Here is a 22,406-nt window from a genome sequence, read left to right as displayed (position 1 = left end):
CTGAGGAACAGAGAGAAAAATAAGAAGAAAAATGTACAAAGGCTCAAAGACCTGTGGACGATTATTACACACACTAAAATAAGCAGAATGGATGTTCAGAAGGAAAAGAGAGAGAAAAAGGAGCAGGTAGAATATTTATTAAAATAGTTGAAAACTTATCAAACTTAATGAAAATTATTCATGTATATATCTAAGTAGAAAGAACCTTGGAAGCAGCACACACACACGCACACACACACAGACACACACACACACACACACTGATTCATCCTGTACAAGGGATTCTCACCAAGGTTGAGAGCTGACCTCTCATTGTAAATCATGAAGGACAGAAGACAACAGGTGGGCATACTCAAAATAACAACAAAGACCAACCAAGATATCTATATTCAGCAAAAACAATACTTTTAAAATGAAGACTTAAGACATTTTCAGATAAAAACAGATAATTCACTGATAGCAGATTTATCTGACAAAGAATAATAATATAAGAAAGACAGTCCTTCAGGCTGAAACAAAAGGACGCTAGACGGTAAATTTAATCCACACAAATAAATAATGAGAAAAAGGGAAATAAGGTTCAACTTAATAAATTGAGTAATGAAAGAGAGGGCATGACTACCAACCTTGCAGAAATAAAAAGGACAGTAAAGGAGTAGTGTGAACAACTCTATAGCAACATATTGTGTAACTTAGAGAAAACTGATGAATTTGTAGAAAAATAGAAACTACTGAAACTAACTCAAAAAGAAATTTTAAAAATCTGAATAGACATATAGTAAATAATGTGATCCAGCTAGTAATTTAAAAAAACTTGTCACAGAGAAAATCTCAGGCTCAGATGACTTTTATGAATTTTACACTATATATAAAAAGAATTAATACCCACCCCTTTATGAACTCTTTCATAAAGTAGGAGAGAATTCATTCTATGAGTTAAGACCACCCTGATATTAAAACTAGACAAAATATTATTTTAAAATACCAAAGCAATATCCCTTTTAAAATAGATGCAAAAGCTTTAGCAAAATCCTAGCAACCAAATCCAGCACCATATAAAATGGTTTTTACACCATAACCAAAGGGCATTTATTCTAGGAATACTAGACATGTTCAGAATTCAAAAATCAATCATTATAATGTATCATATTATACATACAGAATAAATGACAAAAACTATATGCTCATCCGATAGATGTAGAAAAAAATGTTTGACAAGAACCAACACCTTTTCATGATAAAAAAAAATACTCAACCAACTTGTAATGAAGGGAATGTTCTCGGCGTGACAAAGGGCATCTTTGAGAAACACTCACCTTACACCGTATTTAACAGTGAAAGAGTGAATGCTTTCTCTGAAGATCCGAGCAAGAAAAGGATGTCCGCCCTAGTCACTTCTGCTCAACATTGTACTAGAGGTTCTACCCAGGTCAGTTAGGCAAGGGAAAGAAATGAAAGACAATCATATTGGAAAGGAGGAAGTAAAACTACTTGTGTTTGTAGATGACATGAACTTGTATAGAGAAAATCCTAAGGAATCCAATAAAGAACAGGCCTGACATACAAGTACAGCTGAGATCAATGTGATAAATTAGTTGCATTTCTATACACTAGCAATGAACAATCTGGAAATAAAAGGTTAACAACACTTCTACTTACATTAGCATTAAAAATAGAATATTTGGGAATAAATTTAACAAAAGGCGTGTAGGACTTGTACAATGAAAACCACAGAACCTTGTTGAAAAAATTTAAGAAGACCTATGTAAATAGAAAGGCATTCTGTATTTTTTAATTGGAAGGTTTAATATTATTTAGATAAGCATATTACTCAAATTGATTTACAGATTCAATGAAAATGCTATACATTTTTTTCTGGATTTTTTACAAAAACGGAAAAGCTGATAATCAAATTCATATGGAAATGCAAGGACCTAAATAACTAAAGCATTCTTTAAAATGAAGAACAAAATTAAATTATTCACTTGTTCTAATTTTGAAACTTTATAGTTGAATAGAATAGAGAGTCCAGAAATGATTCTCTACAGTATGGCCAATTGATTTTTAACAAGGGTTCCAAGGTAATTCTACTGAGAAAGAGAAATATTTTCGGCAAATAGTGCCAGAACCACTAGATAGCCACATGCAAAATAGTAAATCTGGGTCCCTAACTCATGCTAAAAACATAAAATTCATCAGAGACGTAAGTGTTAGAGCTAAACATGTAAAACATTAGAAGAAAGCATAGGGGTACATTTCTTTGACTTTTAGGCAAATTGGACTTCTTAATTCGGCAATTGGTGATCTGGTAATTAGGTAAATTGGACAAACAACCCAATTACAAATTAGTAAGAGGTTTAGGACATATCTTTCTCAAGAATAAACACAAATAACAAGCGCACAAACAACGCTTAACGTCATTAGTCATTAGGAAAATGTCAATCCAAATCCCAATGGGATTCCACGTTACATCTAGAAGGATGTACAGTCAGACATCGTGAGGAGGATGGGAAGAAACTGAAGCTCTCAGGCGTTGCTGAGGAGTCTGAAAGGGTGGTGCTGCCACTTTGAAAAACAGGACGACATTTTCCCACAATGTTAAGCACAGAGTTGCTATTTGATCCCCTGAGGCTTTTCCTAGGTACATATCCAAGAGAAATGAAAACATGTGGTCACACACATACTCACATGTGGTCACATAAATACCCACCTGTGGTCACACACATACTCACATGTGGTCACATAAATACTCACATATGCATATTCATAACATCAATATTCATAACAGTCAAAAAGTGGAACCAGTCAAAAAGTGGAACCACTACCAATGTCCATTAACCGATGAATGAATCAACAAAACGATGGATCAACGCAATGGAATATTTGTTAGAAATATTGACATGTGTTACAACATGTATGGACTTTGAAAACATTGTACAGGTTGAGGATCCCTAATCTGAAAATTTGAAATGTGAAAAGCTTCAAAATTGGAATTTTTTGAGCACTGACATGATGTCACAAATGGAAAATTCCACAGCAGACAGGTTGCAGTGAAAATCCAAATGCACAATGCAGTTTCTTCAGCGTCCTCAGGGAAATAAATTTACCTTCTAAATACCTGTATGAGGTGTATCTAAAACATAAGCAGTTTCTTCAGTGTCCCCAGGGAAAGTAAATTTACCTTCTAAAAACTTGTACAAGGTGTATACAAAACATAAGCGAGTTTTGTGTTTAGACAGGTCACATCCCAAGGATATCTCATAAGGTATTCAAATATTACAAAATCTGCAATATGCCAAAATCTGAAGCACTTCTGGTCCCAAGTATTTCAGATAAGAGATACTCAACCTGTACTAAGAAAAAGAAACCAGACACAAACGACCACATGTCGTATGATTTCTTTCATATAAAATGTCCAGAATGGGTAAATGATGGAGACAGAGCCTACATTAGTGGTTGCCTAAGCGTGGGGTCTGGGGAAAATGGAGAATGGCTGCTAATGGGTGGGGGGTTTCTTTTTGGGGTGATAAAAATATTCTAACATGTTGTAGCGATGGTGGCACAGCTCTGTGAATATGAAAAAAATTATCTAATTGTAGGGTTCTTTCGTGCTACCAGGTGATGAGGCTCTGAAACCAGGGTCAGAGACATAGGGACAAGAACCACTGATGGTGACGAAACAACGAGGCCACCCTCCTGTCAGTGAGGGGGGGCCAAGGCGAAGCCGGACACTGGACGGAGCGAAGCGTGGACACCTGCTGTGCAGACGTCTCCACGTGGACAAAGACCATCTGCCTCAGACTCACCGAGAACCAGGCCAAACCCGGGCTTTACATACGTGAATATTATGGTATGTGAATTTTTTCTCAGTTTTTAAAAAGTATATTGACTTTTTGATTTTTAAAACTTTCTGTTATTTTCAAGCTTGGGGCATTGCTGCTCTGCGTGAGCAGAGCCTGGAAACGCAGCAATGAAGTGGGCTGAGGAAAGGACAGGAAGGAGGTGTGAACTTAGGATGTCAGGATCCCCTTCTCATATGATTGGGGTATAAAGTAAAATCAATTTTTTTCTATAGTGATTTTCCAGTGTCTCGTATTAAATCTCTTCTCACCTTAACAACACATTGAAGTGTCCAGTGACTTCCGCTTCTTAAAATGTAATCCAGGTTTATTTGGAATACGAAGCTCATATTCATAGACGAGTCAAAATTCAGCCCTCTGGCAACTGGAGCTTTGATGTTGACCTTCTATGAATGTTGTGGGTGTGAGTGTGAGTGTGTGTATGCGTGTGAGTGTATATGTATGTGTGTGGGTGTGTATGTGTGTAAATGTGTGTGTATGTGTGTCAGTGAGTGCATGAGTGATTGTGTATATGTGTATATATGTGTCAGTGTATGTGTGTGAGGGTGTGTGTGAGTGTGTGCGAGAGTGTGAGAGTGTGTGTGTCAGTGAGGAGTGTGTGACAGTGTGTGATTGTGTGTTGTCTGTGCAAGTGTGTGACAGTGTGTGTGAGTGTGCGAGAGTGTGTATGTGTGAGTGTGTGAGAGTGTGTTGTGAGTGTGTATATATGTGTCAGTGTATATGTGTGTGTGAACGTGTGTGAGTGTGTACGTGTCTGAGTGTGCATGAGTAATTGTATATATTTGGCAGTGTATGTGTGTGAGTGTGTATGAGAATGCGTGAGTGTGTGTGAAAGTGTGTGTGAAAGAGTAAGTGGGTGTGAGTGTGTGTAGTTGTGAGCTGGGTATGGTCCGGCTTTGAGATCTCTCCAGCTGCACACCTTTCCTTTTAGGGTTAGCTCCTGTGATGCTGGGGCAGGGGCAGGGAGAGGACCAGTGAGGGAACTGAAGGATCTTCTTCCTCACAGGTGTACGTTAGTGCAGAGTGTGAGTGCAGAGGAGGGTGAGTGCAGAGGAGGGTCAGTGCGGAAGGTGAGTGCAGAGGAGGGTGAGCTCAGAGGAGGGTCAGCGCAGAGGAGGGTCAGCGCAGAGGAGGGTCAGCGCAGAGGGTCAGCGCCGAGGAACCGACCTTGTTCTCGCTGCACTTCGCTCTGGGTTGTTCTAATGTTGGTGGCGTTGGTCCATGTGGTGATACCTGCTCATGTGGGGTCCACACTCGTCTTAGTCCAGTATTCAGCTTCACCAGAGCCCCTCTCCCCAGCCTAGTTTGCCTTTGGCACCACCAGGGCTCCGGCCCCATGTCTTTGTCCCTGGGTTGGAGCGTCTTCACCCGGCAGCACCAGCATGCCTTCTCCTCGAGCATCCTTGTGCATTCACACCGGGTTGTGGGAGCCACCAGCGACCTTGTCTAGACCCTCCCAGTGCGGTGGGAAGCTGGGACAGGGAATGACCCCATGCCTTTCTTTCCTGTAGGCTGGAACGTCCTGTCAGATACTGTTGGCTTGCTCTCTAGCTGATAATGAACAGTCACCTTCATGTTCACACGTGCTCCCACTCTCAGGGTGTAGAGGCCAAGCTCTCCTGGCTCCCCCGTCCAGCTCTGCCCTGGGCAACAATAGCTGCACCTGCATCTGTGCAAGTATCAAGCCAAGTAACGGTACTCCGGCTTCCCACTCCTGTGTGCTCCCTCAGAGTCACAGCCTTCCTCCCGTGCTGAGGGTCAGCGCATCCTCTCCCCACTGCTGGAAAGACGGACTCATCCTCTTTGGTTGCCTTTGTAGGCTGGGGAGGTTCCGGTGGAGTGGGTGGCGGTTAAAGGTAGGATTGCCAGCTCTGCTGCCTCTTAGGAAGCCCTGCTGGGAAGTGCCAGGCGTTTGAGGCCCTCATCTTTACAGCAGAGGGTTAATCAGTGCTTTCGTTTTATTCTGGGATCATAACCACATCTCCAGGAACCAGGACAATCCCCTCTCGGTGCTTGTGGCGTAAGGTAGTTTCTCTGCTTACAAGAGTTTATGGGGTTGTGCATTCTACCACCATCTAAAGGAAACAACCCTAACAACATTAGGGACTGGTTGAATAATTTATCTGACTCTTCTTACAAGAACTAGAAAGAAGCGGTGAAAATACCAGGTCATATTTCTTATACTATTAGGAGTTCTGATGAAAGTTTTGGTAGCAGAAAAGGCTGAAGTAAATTATCAGATTAAAATAGTTAGGAAGATTCTCCCTGATTTCGTTTATCTGTTTTAGTTCCAGATGAACAATCAGGTCTCATATTCTTATATGTTCCTGTAAACATTTTTTACGTGTTGCATTGTAAACTGTTTATGAGCTATTTGGAAGCCCACGTATTACGTTTCCTTGTAGTCCCTGCAATGCTGTGAACATAGTGAGTGTTCAATAAATATATATTCTTAGTTTCATTTTTTCTTACTTACAAATTAAAAGTATGGTACCAGCTCCTTACTGTATGATCTCAAATGATTTTGTATTATTATAAGTGAAAGAATAATTCTTCAAGCTATTCAAATACTGATATGAGATTACAGCAAAAGGAATGGTTCTTCTTTTATAGCTATAAAATCTAAAATAAAACCTTATGGCATCTGCCAACAATTCCACGTTGGCCTCCGACTGTGATCTGTTTCCCATGCTCATTAGACAGTTGAACTGGGTTTATGTGGGTGAGAGTAAACAGATTAGCCACTCGTGTGGGAACATAGATGCGGAGAAATGTTCCTGGGCTCAGGCTTCCAGTTCCAATTCCGTCTCTACGCTCTGAGTACAGAGGTGGACAGGAGATGATGAAAATCACTGAGTCACTGCAGTAACCTAATTATAAATGGAGGTTTTATGAGTGGTGTTAATGTGTGCCACCTCAGCTAACCTGACAATAAAGGTTTCACGAGCTACAATGACATCTGGAACCAAATCACATGTAGGAATTATGCAGCCTCAATAAAAGCCACTTAATTAGCATTGCAAATAGTGTTCAGCATTTATGAGCCGTCTGCACATTTGCATACAGATACGTAATTACATAATTGCAGCTGTTGTGTTTGTTCCATAAGACCTTGCCACTTTATTAGCAGAATATGTAAATCAGGAATTAACTCTCTGTCTTTCTCATTCTCAGTCATCTAAAGACGTGGCAAACCACGGGGATTTGGGGCAGGTTTTGTGTGAGGACATCATCACCTTGCGTTAGGCTGGCTTGAGAACAGAAACGTAGCCCACAACTTATTTAGTAAAGGCGATTTTTGAATAATTTGTAAATACCATTTCCTGATGAATGAAGGTCATTTATTAGCTGACTTGGGCTTTCCCTGTTCATCTTTGAAATCCTTTACTTGCTCTGTTACCCTAGAAATATGGTCTATTTATGTCGGGCTGGTTTCAAGAGGCTCATTGTATACTTGCTCTTATTTGTATCTTTCAGATAGTCACAGCTATCTTGTATTCTAATTTAATAAAGTGCACTGGAATGGAAGAATCTAATCACAATGGAGTCGCATCTCGCAAGAGTTTTAGACACGGAAAGCTGAGCAGATTTGGCAGCTGAATACAGAATAGAAAACAGGGGCACCCAATTTAATTTATTGTCAATTCTTTTGAAGGAAATGCTAGTTGAACTAATTTAATAAATTGTATTAGTGCAGTTTCGTGTACTGGGAGATACAGTTTTTATATTTCGGATCTAGAAGTTGTGAATAAAAATTTCACCGTGGGTTTGTGATTTACTCTCAGCAAATCAGCTTTAAAATGTGCAGTTACATCTGCTGTGCTGGCTTCCCATGGTGTGAACTTGGGCATCACAAGTACGAGAGACGTCTAGGGAACTTTTTGATAAATAGGAAACGCCCATCTGCATCCTGGCTTATTGGAGCTACAGTTCTTCCAGGATATCAGATTAGTCATAGAAATAAGTGACAGAGTCTCCGAGGAAAAGCGTTGGAGTAGGATGGGATTTGATAGTGCAGGCTCCACTGTTCATTCGCCCTTTCATCTATTCAGTTAGCATTTATGTAGACAGGTGCCAAGAAAGAGAGAGGACTGAGCTGAGTTGTTAAGCTGGAGGCTGAGGATAAGGAAGACTAATGTGTTAAGTCGGATCATAAAAATTCTGCAATTTAAAATTCAAAGTCACTGTCAAATGTGCTTTCTGAATGCTCATCTTTATGGAGTGTTGGGCTGGCTACAGTTCAATTTTAATAAAATGGATATTGTCCTAAATTTATAGAAATTTTAATTAATTATAAAATCCACATGCAAAAATATTAAATAGCTATGTATGAAACTACGGTTGAGTATGTGTTTGTGGCTTACTGGAGGAACGTTTCATATTTAAACAGTTAAAGGGAGGACAACCTGTGTGCCTTTGACAGGAAGTCTCTTGATGTCCCTTCTGTCTCGATGACGGCAGCCACTAAATTAACGCCTTTTACTATTTTGGAAAGCCGCTCTCTGATGGAGCTGAGCTCACTGAGAACCTCTGTAAGTCTCTCTAGCTCATCTTTTCTCGATTCTACTCTACTTTTGGCAAAAGTAATTATACGGTAAGTCCTAGGAACTTCCTGTGTTGTAGAGGGAGACTCTGCAGAGCAGATTTTCACCACCAGCTTCCCGAGGAATGGAGAGTGGTGCCACGGTGCCCAGCCTTGCTAACTGTGGAAGAGAATTATATTATTTAAAAACCTGAAATACGGTCTACATATGGATTGTGTACAAAAAAGGATCCCATAAAGAGAAAATTGGCTCTTTCGGTGACCCCTTTATTCTTTTTTATAGGATATCATCATTCTTTTACAGATTAATTAGCCGAGAATGCAAATATTTTGTTAATATTATTATTTAAAATACCTTTGTGAGTAATATGTAATTTGGTTGATAATGGAATAAATACAACAGAAAGAGTCTTGCCTTAAGCTTCCCTTAAGTTTTTGATTACTACAATCTTCTGGATTTTACTTTTTTCGGGGGATAAAGATGGAGTCTCTCTATGTTGCCCGGCTGGTCAGAACTCCTGAACTCAAGCAATCTTCCCACCTTAGCCTCCCAAAGTGCTGGGATTACAGTCATGAGCTATTGTACCTGGTGATGTTAAAAATGTTAATGACCCCCAAAGTCAATGACATCTATTGCAAAAAAGGATCTCATTCTGGCCACTTGGCCTGGCAGGATAGTGGACACCCTGAACATGGGTTCATCGGTTCTGTTTCACAGTGGACACCCCGAATCTGGGTTCATCGGTTCTGTTTCACAGTGTACACTCTGAACGTGGGTTCATCAGTTCTGTTTCACAGTGTACACTCTGAAAGTGGGTTCATCGGTTCTGTTTCACAGTGGACACCCCGAACGTGGGTTCATCGGTTCTGTTTCACAGTGGACTCCCTGAACGTGGGTTCAGCGGTTCCATTTCACAGTGGACACCCCGAATGTGGGTTCATCAGTTCTGTGTCACAGTGGACACCCCGAATGTGGGTTCAGCAGTTCCATTTCACAGTGGACACCCCGAATGTGGGTTCATCGGTTCTGTTTCACAGTGTACACTCTGAAAGTGGGTTCATCAGTTCTGTTTCACAGTGTACACTCTGAAAGTGGGTTCATCGGTTCTGTTTCACAGTGGACACCCCGAACGTGGGTTCAGCGGTTCCGTTTCACAGTGGACACCCCGAACGTGGGTTCAGCAGTTCTGTTTCATAGTGACTGCTCTTTGAAGTAGAAAAGGTGACCACACAGATTACTGTTGAAATTTTTTGCTAGCGTATCCATGAGCTCTTTTCCTTTCTTTCTGTATTTAGCTCAAGGTAATTTTTAGGGTTATACAAACGTTGTAGCCCAAAACACAAAAATAACCACAAAAATACCAGTTCATTTGCTCATTGTTGACCTTGACACTTTTCACAGAACTGGTGACGACAGCTCCGATGCTGCTGCAGCCAAGGCAGGCAATGCTTCTCATCCCCTCCCTCTGGACTCCTCTGCCTACATTTCCAGAAGTGGAGAACTTTCCCCGGCTTGTCCCCCGTTCCCACGGTGCCAGCAGTGTGGCTTTCCTTGCTGTGTGCTCAGACAAGCTAAATGGTGATTATAACCTGGGGTCGTCTGATGCTTATGCAGGCAAGAGGCAGAATTCTAGAGGCAACTCACAACCCCTGGAAGCCAGGGACCCCGGCCAGGCCCTGGGCTGGCGGCAGTGGAGCAGAAGCTGAGGGCTGGCCCTGGAGAGCCACTGGGGAGCCTCGGCCGCGTCCTTCTCTGTGTAGAGTGACCTGGACTTCTTCGAATTGGGTAAAACTCTCTGGCTTGTGGCTTTAAAGATGCTTATGAACTTATAAACCCCTGCTCTTGCTTCTTAAATATCAGAAACAGTAATAAAGATCGTTAACATTTTTCTAATAGAAAGGTGAGAAAAATAAAGAAAAGCTTAAAGGATAATTTGGCACTTTTCAGCTTAAGAAATGGAAATGAATTAAAATTATGACTAAAATTACTAGAATAATTACAATATTAATGAAGAGTTTTTACTGTATTCTTGATGAACTGACTCAGTGCTTATTTCCTGAACCCGGCAGCATTCCCCAGAAAGGGGTGGAAAGTTATTTCTTTTATGCCAGAACAGCCATTAACTTCTTTCCTCTCACCTACTGCAAAACCACCAGTTCCTGAATTTTATGGCTTTTATTAAGTTACACAGTGAAGAAATTAGGTCCAAAACTATTAAAGTTGGATTTACCCTGTGGAAACAAGTATATTATTAATTCATTTGATTTGGTAATAGCAAAAACAATGTATCAACAAGTTCTGATAATTTTTATATTTCAGAGACATCTTATTGTTACGTCTAATCTCTGCCACTTTCACTGAAAATAGTAAGATGGAAAGATACAGTAAATGAAAAAAGCGTTTCAAAAACCTACTAGTGAACTAAAAGATAACCAGTTTCCAAGTTAACATGGGTAGTAGAAAGAAAAAAAAGGTGTATCAGCAAGAGTTATGTCCCCAAACAGCATTCACTCTTGGTTTTTAAGCAGGACGGTATTTAATACAGCGAATTAAATGCCTTCAAACATCTCAAAGATCCTTGTGAAGTGCTGGGAAAGAGAAGGCCAGGGCAAGCAGTGTGAACTCTTAGCTGCACACCAAGCTTTTAGAGATCAAAGGGTCACAGATCCAGAAAACTGACACTGATGATCAGATTTTTCTTCAGTACTTGAGAAGATGATTTTGGAGCACTCGGGAGCCACCGCAGAGCCCACATTTGCCATTTGCCTGCCTGTTCACCTGGCATACCCAGAGGTGCCTTCACCTCTGTTCTCCATTCCACATCCTTCACAAGGGCTTCTTGTGGGCGGCTCTGCTAGCCAGGGGTGCTGGTGGGTGCAGCTTCCAGGCTTCCCAACTCCCTGATGCCAGGAGGCTGAGAAGGGGCAGAGCAGGGTTCTGTGGCCAGAACATCGGGAGCCCAGCACGGCTATCCAGGAGGGCTCCTGTTCTCTTAGTAAGATAAGATATCTCCGGGTTTGAGGGGTTTGGCATTGTTTACAGAAGCAAATGGACAATTAGATAAAGCAGTAACACTAGCTCTGCATGGTCCTGCATGTCCTTTAGCCAGAGCATGGGAAAGGCCGCCCTGGTATTCACAGAGCAGCCATTCCTGCCTGCACCTGCCTCACCTGCACCTCCCTCACCTGCACACACAGTGCCCTGTGCTGCTGCTCTGCGGCCACCAGGCTCTGATTCACCCCTGCCCCCCGCCATTGCAGAGCGGCACTTACTATGCAGAACTGAATCTTCAGTCTTGTTTCCTAATCACTTCTTCCCAACTTTCCCTCATCCCTACGTGCTATTTTTCCTATTGGTGTCGCTTCTCACCAGGTCTGTAAAAATCTCGTCCCACCCATTACTGGGCTGGCGCAGCCCATTTTAATTGAGCAGTTGGTGGACTTGGTGCTCTCTCTTCTCAGTTGCAGGCTGTTCCCAGAGCAAACACTCAGGTGGCCCATACTCGGGTGTCCCATACTCGGGTGCCCCATACTCAGGTGGCCCACACTCGGGTGTCCCATACTCGGGTGTCTCATACTCAGGTGGTCCATACTCAGGTGGCCCATACTCAGGTGGTCCGTACTCAGGTGGCCCATACTCAGGTGGTCCATACTCAGGTGGTCTGTACTCAGGTGGTCCATACTCAGGTGGCCCACACTCGGGTGTCCCGTACTCAGGTGGCCCATACTCAGGTGGCCCGTACTCGGGTGTCCCGTACTCAGGTGGCCCACACTCAGGTGGCCCATACTCAGGTGGCCCATACTCAGGTGTCCCGTACTCAGGTGGCCCATACTCAGGTGGCCCATACTCGGGTGGCCCACACTCAAGTGGCCCATACTTGGGTGGCCCATACTCGGGTGGCCTGTACTCGGGTGGCCCATACTCAGGTGGCCCATACTTGGGTGGCCCGTACTCAGGTGTCCCGTACTCAGGTGGTCCATACTCAGGTGTCCCATACTCAGGTGGTCCACACTCGGGTGTCCCATACTCGGGTGGCCCATACTCAGGTGGCCCATACTCGGGTGTCCCATACTCGGGTGGCCTGTACTCAGGTGTCCCATACTCAGGTGGCCCATACTCGGGTGTCCCGTACTCAGGTGGCCCATACTCAGGTGGCCCATACTCGGGTGGCCCACACTCAAGTGGCCCATACTTGGGTGGCCCATACTCGGGTGTCCCATACTCAGGTGGCCCATACTCGGGTGGCCTGTACTCGGGTGGCCCATACTCAGGTGGTCCAGACTCGGGTGTCCCATACTCAGGTGTCCCATACTCGGGTGGCCCATACTCGGGTGGCCCATACTCAGGTGTCCCATACTCGAGTGGCCCATACTCAGGTGTCCCATACTCGAGTGGCCCATACTCAGGTGGCCCATACTCAGGTGGCCTGTACTCAGGTGGCCCGTACTCAGGTGGCCCATACTCAGGTGGCCCGTAGCCTTGGTATTACTCTTTACAGGTTTCAGTTTGCGGTAATGAGTCATCCCCCACATTGAGTGTATTGCTCTGAGAATTTCTCTGCTTAGATAATCTCCATCTCTGCCCTGTTAGTGCCACTTGCCCTTATGCTGATGCTCTGGACATTGCTGTCAGCAGAATAGCCTAATCTCAGAAACGTGTCTGACATTCTTTCTCTGAACGACACTGCTTGTTTCCCCTTCTTAGTGATTTCTCTTATCTCATCTCTACCTTCAGCTTTTTCCTCGTCTTCTCACGTATTATTTTCTGCCCTTTATATTCTTCAGAAATACTACTTCAACTGCCTCTGGAGACAGTTAGACATGAAATTCCAGTGTATAATGTTAATCCCTAAAGAGGGACTGACGGGACCCGAAGGTTATTTTTTTATGTCTTGGGGTCCCTGACGACTACTCTAGTGATGGACACACAGGGACCCCCGGTTTGCTAAATGAGTAAATGAGCCCAACTCCCTGTTTTCTCCTCTGCTGTTCCTATGGTGCTGGAGGAAAATCACGTCGTTTCACTGACTGACTGAATATCCATTTACAATTTCTATTTTAAACTGGGCCTTTAGTCCATCACTGATCTTTTGCTTATTCCAGTTTGGCGCTGTCTCTGCCTGTGTTCCCTAGAAAACCTGCTTGAGGGAAATAGGAGGTGCTATGCCTGATGATGAGTGCAGCTCAAGCACACAAGTGAGGGACAAAGAGGCAGGGAAGGAGGGGCAGCGAGTCAAAGGGAGTGTCACTGAGCTGGTCACAGTGATGTCCCTCAGAGCGTCACTAGAGAAGCCAGCAGAAGGTACTGCTGCTCCAAACAGCCCGTCCAGAGAATGGGAAGTGTCACAATTTATCTGCTAGTAACTGTCTTCCCTTGGTTAGACTTCACCTGTGGGTGCCACACCCCTTCTGCTTCCGGGCACTAGGTCAGACTTCACCTGTGGGTGCCACACCCCTTCTGCTTCCGGGCACTAGGTCAGACTTCACCCGTGGGTGCCACACCCCTTCCGCTCTGGGCACTAGGTCAGACTTCACCCGTGGGTGCCACACCCCTTCCGCTCTGGGCACTAGGTCAGACTTCACCCGTGAGGTGCCACACCCCTTCCGCTCTGGGCACTAGGTCAGACTTCACCCGTGGGGTGTCACGCCCCTTCCGCTTCCGGGCACTGGGGCAGACTTCACCCGTGTGTGCCACGCCCCTTCCGCTTCCGGGCACTGGGTCAGACTTCACCCGTGGGTGCCACGCCCCTTCCGCTTCCGGGCACTAGGTCAGACTTCACCCGTGGGACGCCACACCCCTTCCGCTTCTGGGCACTACATATATGGACATGGAGAATGTCCTGTGGCATTGTGGACTTTAGAATCAACAAAAAACCCTGGTGAGGGTGGAGAGAGGTGCGTGGCCCAGGCGTCAGGTGCAGTTTATGAGGGATGTCCTCCTCCTTGTCGCACAGCAGCAACCACCTGGTTCCAGGACCACAAACCAGCACAAGCTCCAGCCAGGGACTTTCTGACCAGAACGCAAGCCAAGTGCCCACGTCTAGGCTGGCACAGGAATGAGTCTCTCTTCTTTCCACGTGGGGCTTTCACAAGTTATTATTATTATTATCATCCAGTAACAGCAAAGCCTGATTCCCGTAGCTGTGTAAGGAGCATGTGCACATTCAGATTTCTATTATTTCCAAGGGGAAAAATCTTATATTTATGTTTTACAGTATACTTTTATGTAAATGTGAGTTTTATGGCCAAAAAAAAAAAAAACACCCCAGTGTGTGGGTTTGGATTATACTAACTTTGAAAATGAGACAGAGACTTATAAAAGTAGAAACTCTTGCCCAAGGCAATAGGGCAAGAGTGTTTTAGTGAAAAGAACTTTTGATTGGAACTTGAAAGACTTGAATTTTAGTTGAAGCTCCACAGCCTACTTTTATCACTTTTTTAACCCAGAAGCACTAATATCCAAAAGAACCGGGCATGACGGACTCATCGATGCTTTGATCTTGTAGTGGCCTCACATTATACACCTCACCAACTTATGGAAGTTTATGTGTTTTCACAGATGATTAGGAGAGAGAGAGGGCGAGAAAAATTTGTATTACTTGACTTAGTACTTTTATGTGTTAGAAGCAAAAGAAATCCAGTTTTTTCTATGTTGGAAACATCAATAGGTTGAAATTGAAGAAAAGTCAGATTCCCACTAACAAAATACATAAAAACAAGCTCTTTCCCTTCTTCGTCTTCTCTCTAACAGCAAACCATTTTGGCTTATAAGTTGCAATATTTTATGATATTGAAAGTGTTATTTTATACATATAAATCCCATCCAGTGATTGTCTTCAGGTTGAAATATGTCAATTAAGATTAAAGACCAAAGTTTTTTTCTCCAAGAATAGTCTTATGCCACATTTCATAACTAAATATTCTGTCAGAAAATTACAAAGAACTGTGTTCAAAAGTAACAGAATCTAGTAAAACTAGTCTGCAATTGCTAACAATAGTGGTCTTAATGCTGTAAAAGTATAAAGAAAGAAATGAATGGAGCACCATGAAAATGTTGGCCTCTTCCAGTTGCCAAGAAATGATGTAGTTTTTATGTCTTAAAAACATATAGTTTGCTCCTTTCTTGGTGCAAATAGTCATTTAATAAGAGAGTTATCTCTGCACGTCCAAAATAGATTGAGTTAGTTCCCATTACTCAAGTTGAATACAGCAAACCATTCATCCTGTTTGTCTTTTGATTTTCTCGCCCTCTCTCTGCATTTACATCTGCATTGTAACTTAAGTAGGGGTGACCTTCCACAGTCAATCTTATATATAGGCTGTTTTAAGCGTTTCTTAATAACAATTTTCCAGAATATCTTAATTTCCTAGCCAAAGAAAAATAAAGTAACATAAAATAGCTCAGGCTTCATGCCAGCATCAAATACGGGTGTAAATTAAACTGCTTAGTTGGAAGCCAATTCAGAATTTTTTTCTTGATCAGGATGAGATAATTAGCACATCTGCAAATCATGTAATTTTTATTATCTGTGAAGACTTTGCCACAATGAATACATCATTACCTGCACAAATAGGAAGGGAGAATGCTGCAGTTCATTTTCTGAGCTACTGTGAGTGAGGAAGAAAAGCCAGCCGACCTTATCTTTCTCTTTATTATTAGCATTGCTGAAACAATTTGAAAGCAGAACCAAACGAAGATAAAAATGTAGACTGGTAACAAGTTGGGAAGAGTTTATTATAAAAGGGACTTGTAATTACTTAAAGAATATACTGAATAGGAAGGCCGGTGGTTTAAAAGTGCACAACATTGAGTAACAGGAAGTTCCAGACCTGCCCATACTCCAGGAGATAAAAAGAGAAGAAATAGAAAGTGAGGAACTAGGCTTCCTTAGAAAAATTAGCTGCAGAAAATGAATATATTTACACCTTGACAATGAAATATGCAAAATATCTCCTTAAGTTGCTGATAAAGGTCACAAGGGCAACCTCCATAGTAGCGTGGAGCCAGGAGCTTAGGGATATACTCTTTGATCTTGCAACATTATTTATCTTTTTATGAATATTGGTGTTGTGATAAATAAAACTGTGATAAGGATGATGGCATTCTCCAATTTGCCAGTGGGCTATTTTCCAAGACTGTTTGGATAACAAAAGCCTAATTAAAGGGAATTGTGCAGTTGTGTTCTGACGTTGGGTGTCTGGACCACAGAAGCAGCCCCATGCTACGTACCCAATGGCACCCATGGCTAGAGCGGGGAGATCCTGAAGTGTGCCCAGGTAAGTGGAGATGGAGAGGCCTGGAACTTAGGGACTCAGGGTTATGGCAGGCAGGATTTTCCTCTAAGAAAAACCTCGAGGCTCTCTCTTGGTCCTGGGTCAGCCTTGGTTGTATTCCCACCCTCCATTTTTCCTCAAAAGGGCCATGGTGGCCGGTCTGCCTGCTCTTCTTTTCACCACTGCCACCTGAAGCTCCCAGCCGTGATTCTCTACTCCTTGGCCCGCTGGAGAAAATGATTTGGTGGGTCACCTGCCTTTCCTTTGCTGAAGAAGCTTAAAGCTCTTTTGCAATTTCATATCCATTTTTACTCGTGGCAACATTTATTCTTTGAACAGCTGCTTTTGAGGACATACTATGTTCCAGGCATGTAATGAGACAGTAGCGACATAAAGATGAGTGAGTTCAGTGGCAAAGGCGTTCTTCTCTGCAGAAGGAAGACAGTGTCAGACAACAGACAACTAAAATAACACATGACATTTTATCCTATCCGTTAGAATAACAACTACTGAAAAGAAAACCAAAAACCCGAAACTAACGGGTGTGGGAGAAAAATGGAAAAACTGAAATCCTTGTATGCTGCTGGTGGGAATTGAAAATGACTCAATGGCTATGGAAACATTATGATGATTCCTTGAAAAATTAAAACTGGAATTACCATATGATGCAGAAATTTCACTTCTGGATATATACCCCAAAGAAATGAAAGCAGGGTGTGGAAGAGATATTTGCACATTCGTGTTCAGAGCAGAATTATTCACAATAGTCACAAGGTGGAAACAATCTACGTGGCCATCAATGAATGATTGGATAAAGAAAACGTGGTATACTCAGGCACTGCAATATTATTCAGCCTTAAGAAGGAAGAAAATTCTAATGCATACCATAGCATGGGTGAACTTTGAGGACATTATGCTAAGTGAAATAAGCCAGTCACAGAAGATAAGTAGGTTATGATTCTACCTATAGGAGGTACTTAGAGTAGTCAGCTTCACGGAGACAGAAAGTCTTCACTGAGAACAGTGGCTCCCAGGGCCTGGGGGAGGGGAAGGTGGGAGAATTGTTTAAAGAGTATAGCATTTCAGTTTTCCAGATGAAAACTTGTGGAGATTGATTTTACAACAGTGTGAATGTACTCACCAGTACTTACCTGTACACTCCATGAGGAACCTGTGAGTATCACAAAAGTGTCTACTTCTAGAGGACTGAGAGGATGTAGACAGAAAACACCAACAACTGGAAGGGCCGGAACAGCCTACCTAGAAGAGTTTAACGGTGCACAGGAGCCTCCCGGAACACAGGCAGAGAGGAACCACAGGAGCCTCCCGGAACACAGGCAGAGAGGAACCACAGGAGCCTCCCGGAACACAGGCAAGGAGGAACCACAGGAGCCTCCCGGAACACAGGCAGGGAGGAACCACAGGAGCCTCCCGGAACACAGGCAGGGAGGAACCACAGGAGCCTCCCGGAACACAGGCAGGGAGGAACCACAGGAGCCTCCCGGAACACAGGCAGGGAGGAACAGCACACCTAGAAGAGTTTAACGGTGCACAGGAGCCTCCCGGAACACAGGCAGAGAGGAACCACAGGAGCCTCCCGGAACACAGGCAGGGAGGAACCACAGGAGCCTCCCGGAACACAGGCAGGGAGGAACAGCACACCTAGAAGAGTTTAACGGTGCACAGGAGCTTCCCGGAACACAGGCAGGGAGGAACCACAGGAGCCTCCCGGAACACAGGCAGGGAGGAACCACAGGAGCCTCCCGGAACACAGGCAGGGAGGAACCACAGGAGCCTCCCGGAACACAGGCAGGGAGGAACCACAGGAGCCTCCCGGAACACAGGCAGGGAGGAACGAGCAGGCGTGGACAGCATGTCGCGGTGTGCCAGGGCAAACCCTGCTTCCTGCATGGCTGGAATGGAAACAAAGGGGAGAGAAAATGATGTGGAAGAAAGTTCAGGGCCTGAGATTTCTGGAGTGTGTATCTGCAGGAGACATTAATTTGGCACTGAAATCGGAAGTGAATGTCAGTCTTCCCAAACTTCTCATTAGCTCTAATCACCACAGCCCACCTACACCGGTGAGGGTCAGCAGTGGAGACACAGGTTGACTGGGAACAGTCGCTGCAGTAGATGGGATCCGCAGAGGGAGGGGTGAGGGGAGAAGAGTAGAAAACCAACATGGAAGACACAGTGCAAAGGGGCTTGGGCTTCCTCATTCAGTCCAGATTTGCATGGGGGCCCAGGCACAGTGGCTCGTGCCTGTAATCCCAGCATGCTGGGAGGCTGAGGAAGGTGGGTCACCTAAGGTCAGGAGATGGAGACCAGCCTGGCCAACATGGGGAAATCCTGTCTCTACCAAAAATACAAAAATTAGCCGGGCGTGGTGGCAAGTGCCTGTAGTCCCAGCTATTCAGGAGGCTGAGGTGGGAGAATCAAACCCAGGAGGCAGACGTTGTAGTGAGCTGAGATCGCGTCACTTCCCTCCATCCTGAGCGAGACAGCAAGACTCCATCTCAAAAAAAAAAAAATTTATATATATATATGTGTGTATATATATAGATATATAAAATTTTGGACCCAGCAAGGAGGCAGGAGCTACCTGTACAGCACACAAGATTAATAAGAAGATATTTGTAATGTAGAGGTTTTGAAAGAGGTACTTTCATGAATGCAAAGCATTGTTCCCATGAGAAAAGACACTATACCAAAGGTGACTATTTTTTGAGACACAAAAACATTAACCAGAAATGTGGCGAGAGAGTTTTAGCGACACTGAACTTAAGGCTGGCACTTGATTTATTTTTGACATAGTTCTCCCTGCTTTTTTGGGCCAGTGACTGCTTTTTCCTACCACTGCCGATGGGTTCACTTTCCTCACTGCTTGGGATGACAGATTCACACTCTTCTCCTGGCGTGTGTGTGGCACGTACACAACGCCTCACTGTCATCAAGCCAAAGTCTGCTTTTTCACAATGGATGAGCCAAACATCACTTCCTATACACACGACTTAAAGGGAATCCCAGTACTCGATTTACCTTAAATTTTAATATAAAAATTCCATTTTACTCATTATAGAAACAAAGACATAATACTTTATAAGTAAATTAGGACACGCAAACATGCAATTGAAAACAACCACAGCAAAAACCAAAAACCCTTTAGTATAAACAAGCTTCATTTAAATGTTCTTAGATTTCTCATTGGTACCACAGTGGGTATCAGTTGAGAGCCTCTCATGGTCTTTCTAGTTCTAAAGCTACATGAGTATACTTCTCATGTTAAATTATTTGGAAGCCAATGTCTTTGGCTTCCAAACACTGCGATTTCTGTTTTTCAAATGACATTCTAAGATGTGAGTTGATTGGCAGCTTGAGTAATGTGAAAGATATTAGAGTATTTGGAACCCATCCTTCAGGGACTCTGGTTTCTGTTCTCACTTTCCTAAAAGTGTACCTCAAGCCACAGCCTTGAAGGAAGCCATGGGCTGTGTTTTGAGTATGTTTGATCCCCTTCACCTGCCTCCCATCCCCTGTGAACATCTTCCCAGAATGCTTCACCACTGAGGCAAACTGGAAGCAGTGAAGTGACTTCGGATTCTGAAAACCACTGCCCTGCCTGGCAGTGAGAAGGCAGCACACTCTGCAGACTCAAGAGGTCTGTAGTTTCAAAGAAGTGAGGGCTTTTTTTTTTTTTTTCATTTTTATTTTTTAAAATTTATTTTTTTACTATACTTTAAGTTCTAGGGCACATGTGCACAATGTGCAGGTTTGTTACATATGTATACATGTGCCATGTTGGTGTGCTGCACCCATTAACTCATCATTTACATTAGGTATATCTCCTAATGCAATCCCTCCTACCTCCCCTCACCCCAGGACAGGCCCCGGTGTGTGATGATCCCCTTCCTGTGTCCAAGTGTTCCCATTGTTCAGTTCCCACCTATGAGTGACAAACTTGACAAAAACAAGAAATGGGGAAAGGATTCCCTATTTAATAAACGGTGCTGGGAAAACTGGCTAGCCATAAGTAGAAAGCTGAAACTGGATCCCTTCCTTACATCTTATAGAAAATTAATTCAAGATGGATTAGAGACTTAACTGTTAGACCTAAAACCATAAAAACCCTAGAAGAAAACCTAGGCAATACTACTCAGGACATAGGCATGGGCAAGGACTTCACGACTAAAACACCAAAAGCAATGGCAACAAAAGCGAAAATAGACAAATGAGATCTAATTAAACTGAAGAGCTTCTGCACAGCAAAGGAAACTACCATCAGAGTAAACAGGCAACCTACAGAATGGGAGAAAATTTTTGCAATCTGTTCATCTGACAAAGGGCTAATATACAGAACCTACAAAGCAAAGACGGCTTCTTTTTTAGCGTGGATGAGATCACCTGCGCCCATGGTGAGAAGACAAAACGTGGATGATTCATTCAGTTTTGCAAGAACAGAGTCCAGCCTGAGGAAGATAATTGAAAGTTTTCCGGTGACAAACGATCTTATTTCCAAGTCTGATTTAGTGAGTGGCAAATCCAGTGGCAAGAAGATGGCTGAGCCGGGGGAGGCTGAACAGCTGCATCCTCCCCAAATTATCCGCATTTGCTTCCACTATGCTGCGCTTGCTAAGAGGGAACCGCTTCCAAAGCAGCAAACACAACTCACATTTTGCTAGTAGTTTACTAGTAGTAGTTCTAGTACAGATGCTCCTCCTTGACATAATGATAGGGTTACATCCTGACATCATAAGTGGAAAATGTACTTAATATACCTCACCTACCGAACATCACAGGTCTCGCCCACCTTACATACGCCCAGAACACTTACTCTGGCCTGTGATTAGCAGAATCATCTAATATGAAGCTTTTTATAAAAAAGTGTTGCATATCTCATGTCATTCATGAACTCAGCGCACTGTGGGGTGCAGTGTTGGTTGATGCCCTTGGATCCCCCGGCTTCCTGGAAGCTGGGACTGGCTGCCCCTGATGTGCATCCTGAGGGTCTTCCTGCCACATGCTGCTAGCCCAGGCAAAGAGCACAGTTCAAAATGCGGTGTTTACTGAACGTGCATCACCTATGCACCATTGTAAAGTCAAAAACTCTTACACTGTAGGGTTACTAGTATTGTACGAATCATTCTACACTATTTGGAAATATTTGTACTTGAACACTGCTAGAAATAAGAAAGTGCTGGTGATCTTCCTTTGTAAAATAAAATTGTCCCAATTAAGAAGGAAAAAACAAATTTATTATGACTGTATTTTGTTATTATGTGGGATTATTACTGTAATAATTAGCATTATTATTGTTTCATAATAGCCAGCTTTAGGTAGTGTAAAAGCATGGACTGTATTAGCTAGAAAACCAGGTTTTAAGTCTACACTCTGCCTTTTATTAGCTGTGTGTCTTCAACTTACAGCTGTCCCTCGGTGCACCTGGGGGACTGGTTCCAGCACTGGGTCAGCCCTACAGAACTCACATAAATTAACAGCTTGCCCTCCTTACATGTGGGTTTCACATGCCCTGAATACTGCATTTTCTGATCCATGTTTCATTGAAAAAGCTTGACCCACATAGTTTAAACCCATCTTATTCAAGGGCCACCTGTCTTTTGTTTTGTTTTGTTTTGTTTTGTTTTTTTAAGAGAAATGTAATTTATTTCAGGTAATAAATGTATTAAAGTATGAAAACAACATTAATTTTATAAATTCGAATTACAATTCAA

This window comes from Macaca fascicularis, chromosome 5 (genome assembly GCF_037993035.2).
Source record: "Macaca fascicularis isolate 582-1 chromosome 5, T2T-MFA8v1.1".
In the NCBI taxonomy this organism is placed as follows: domain Eukaryota; kingdom Metazoa; phylum Chordata; class Mammalia; order Primates; family Cercopithecidae; genus Macaca; species Macaca fascicularis.
This window is presented reverse-complemented; position numbering follows the sequence as displayed.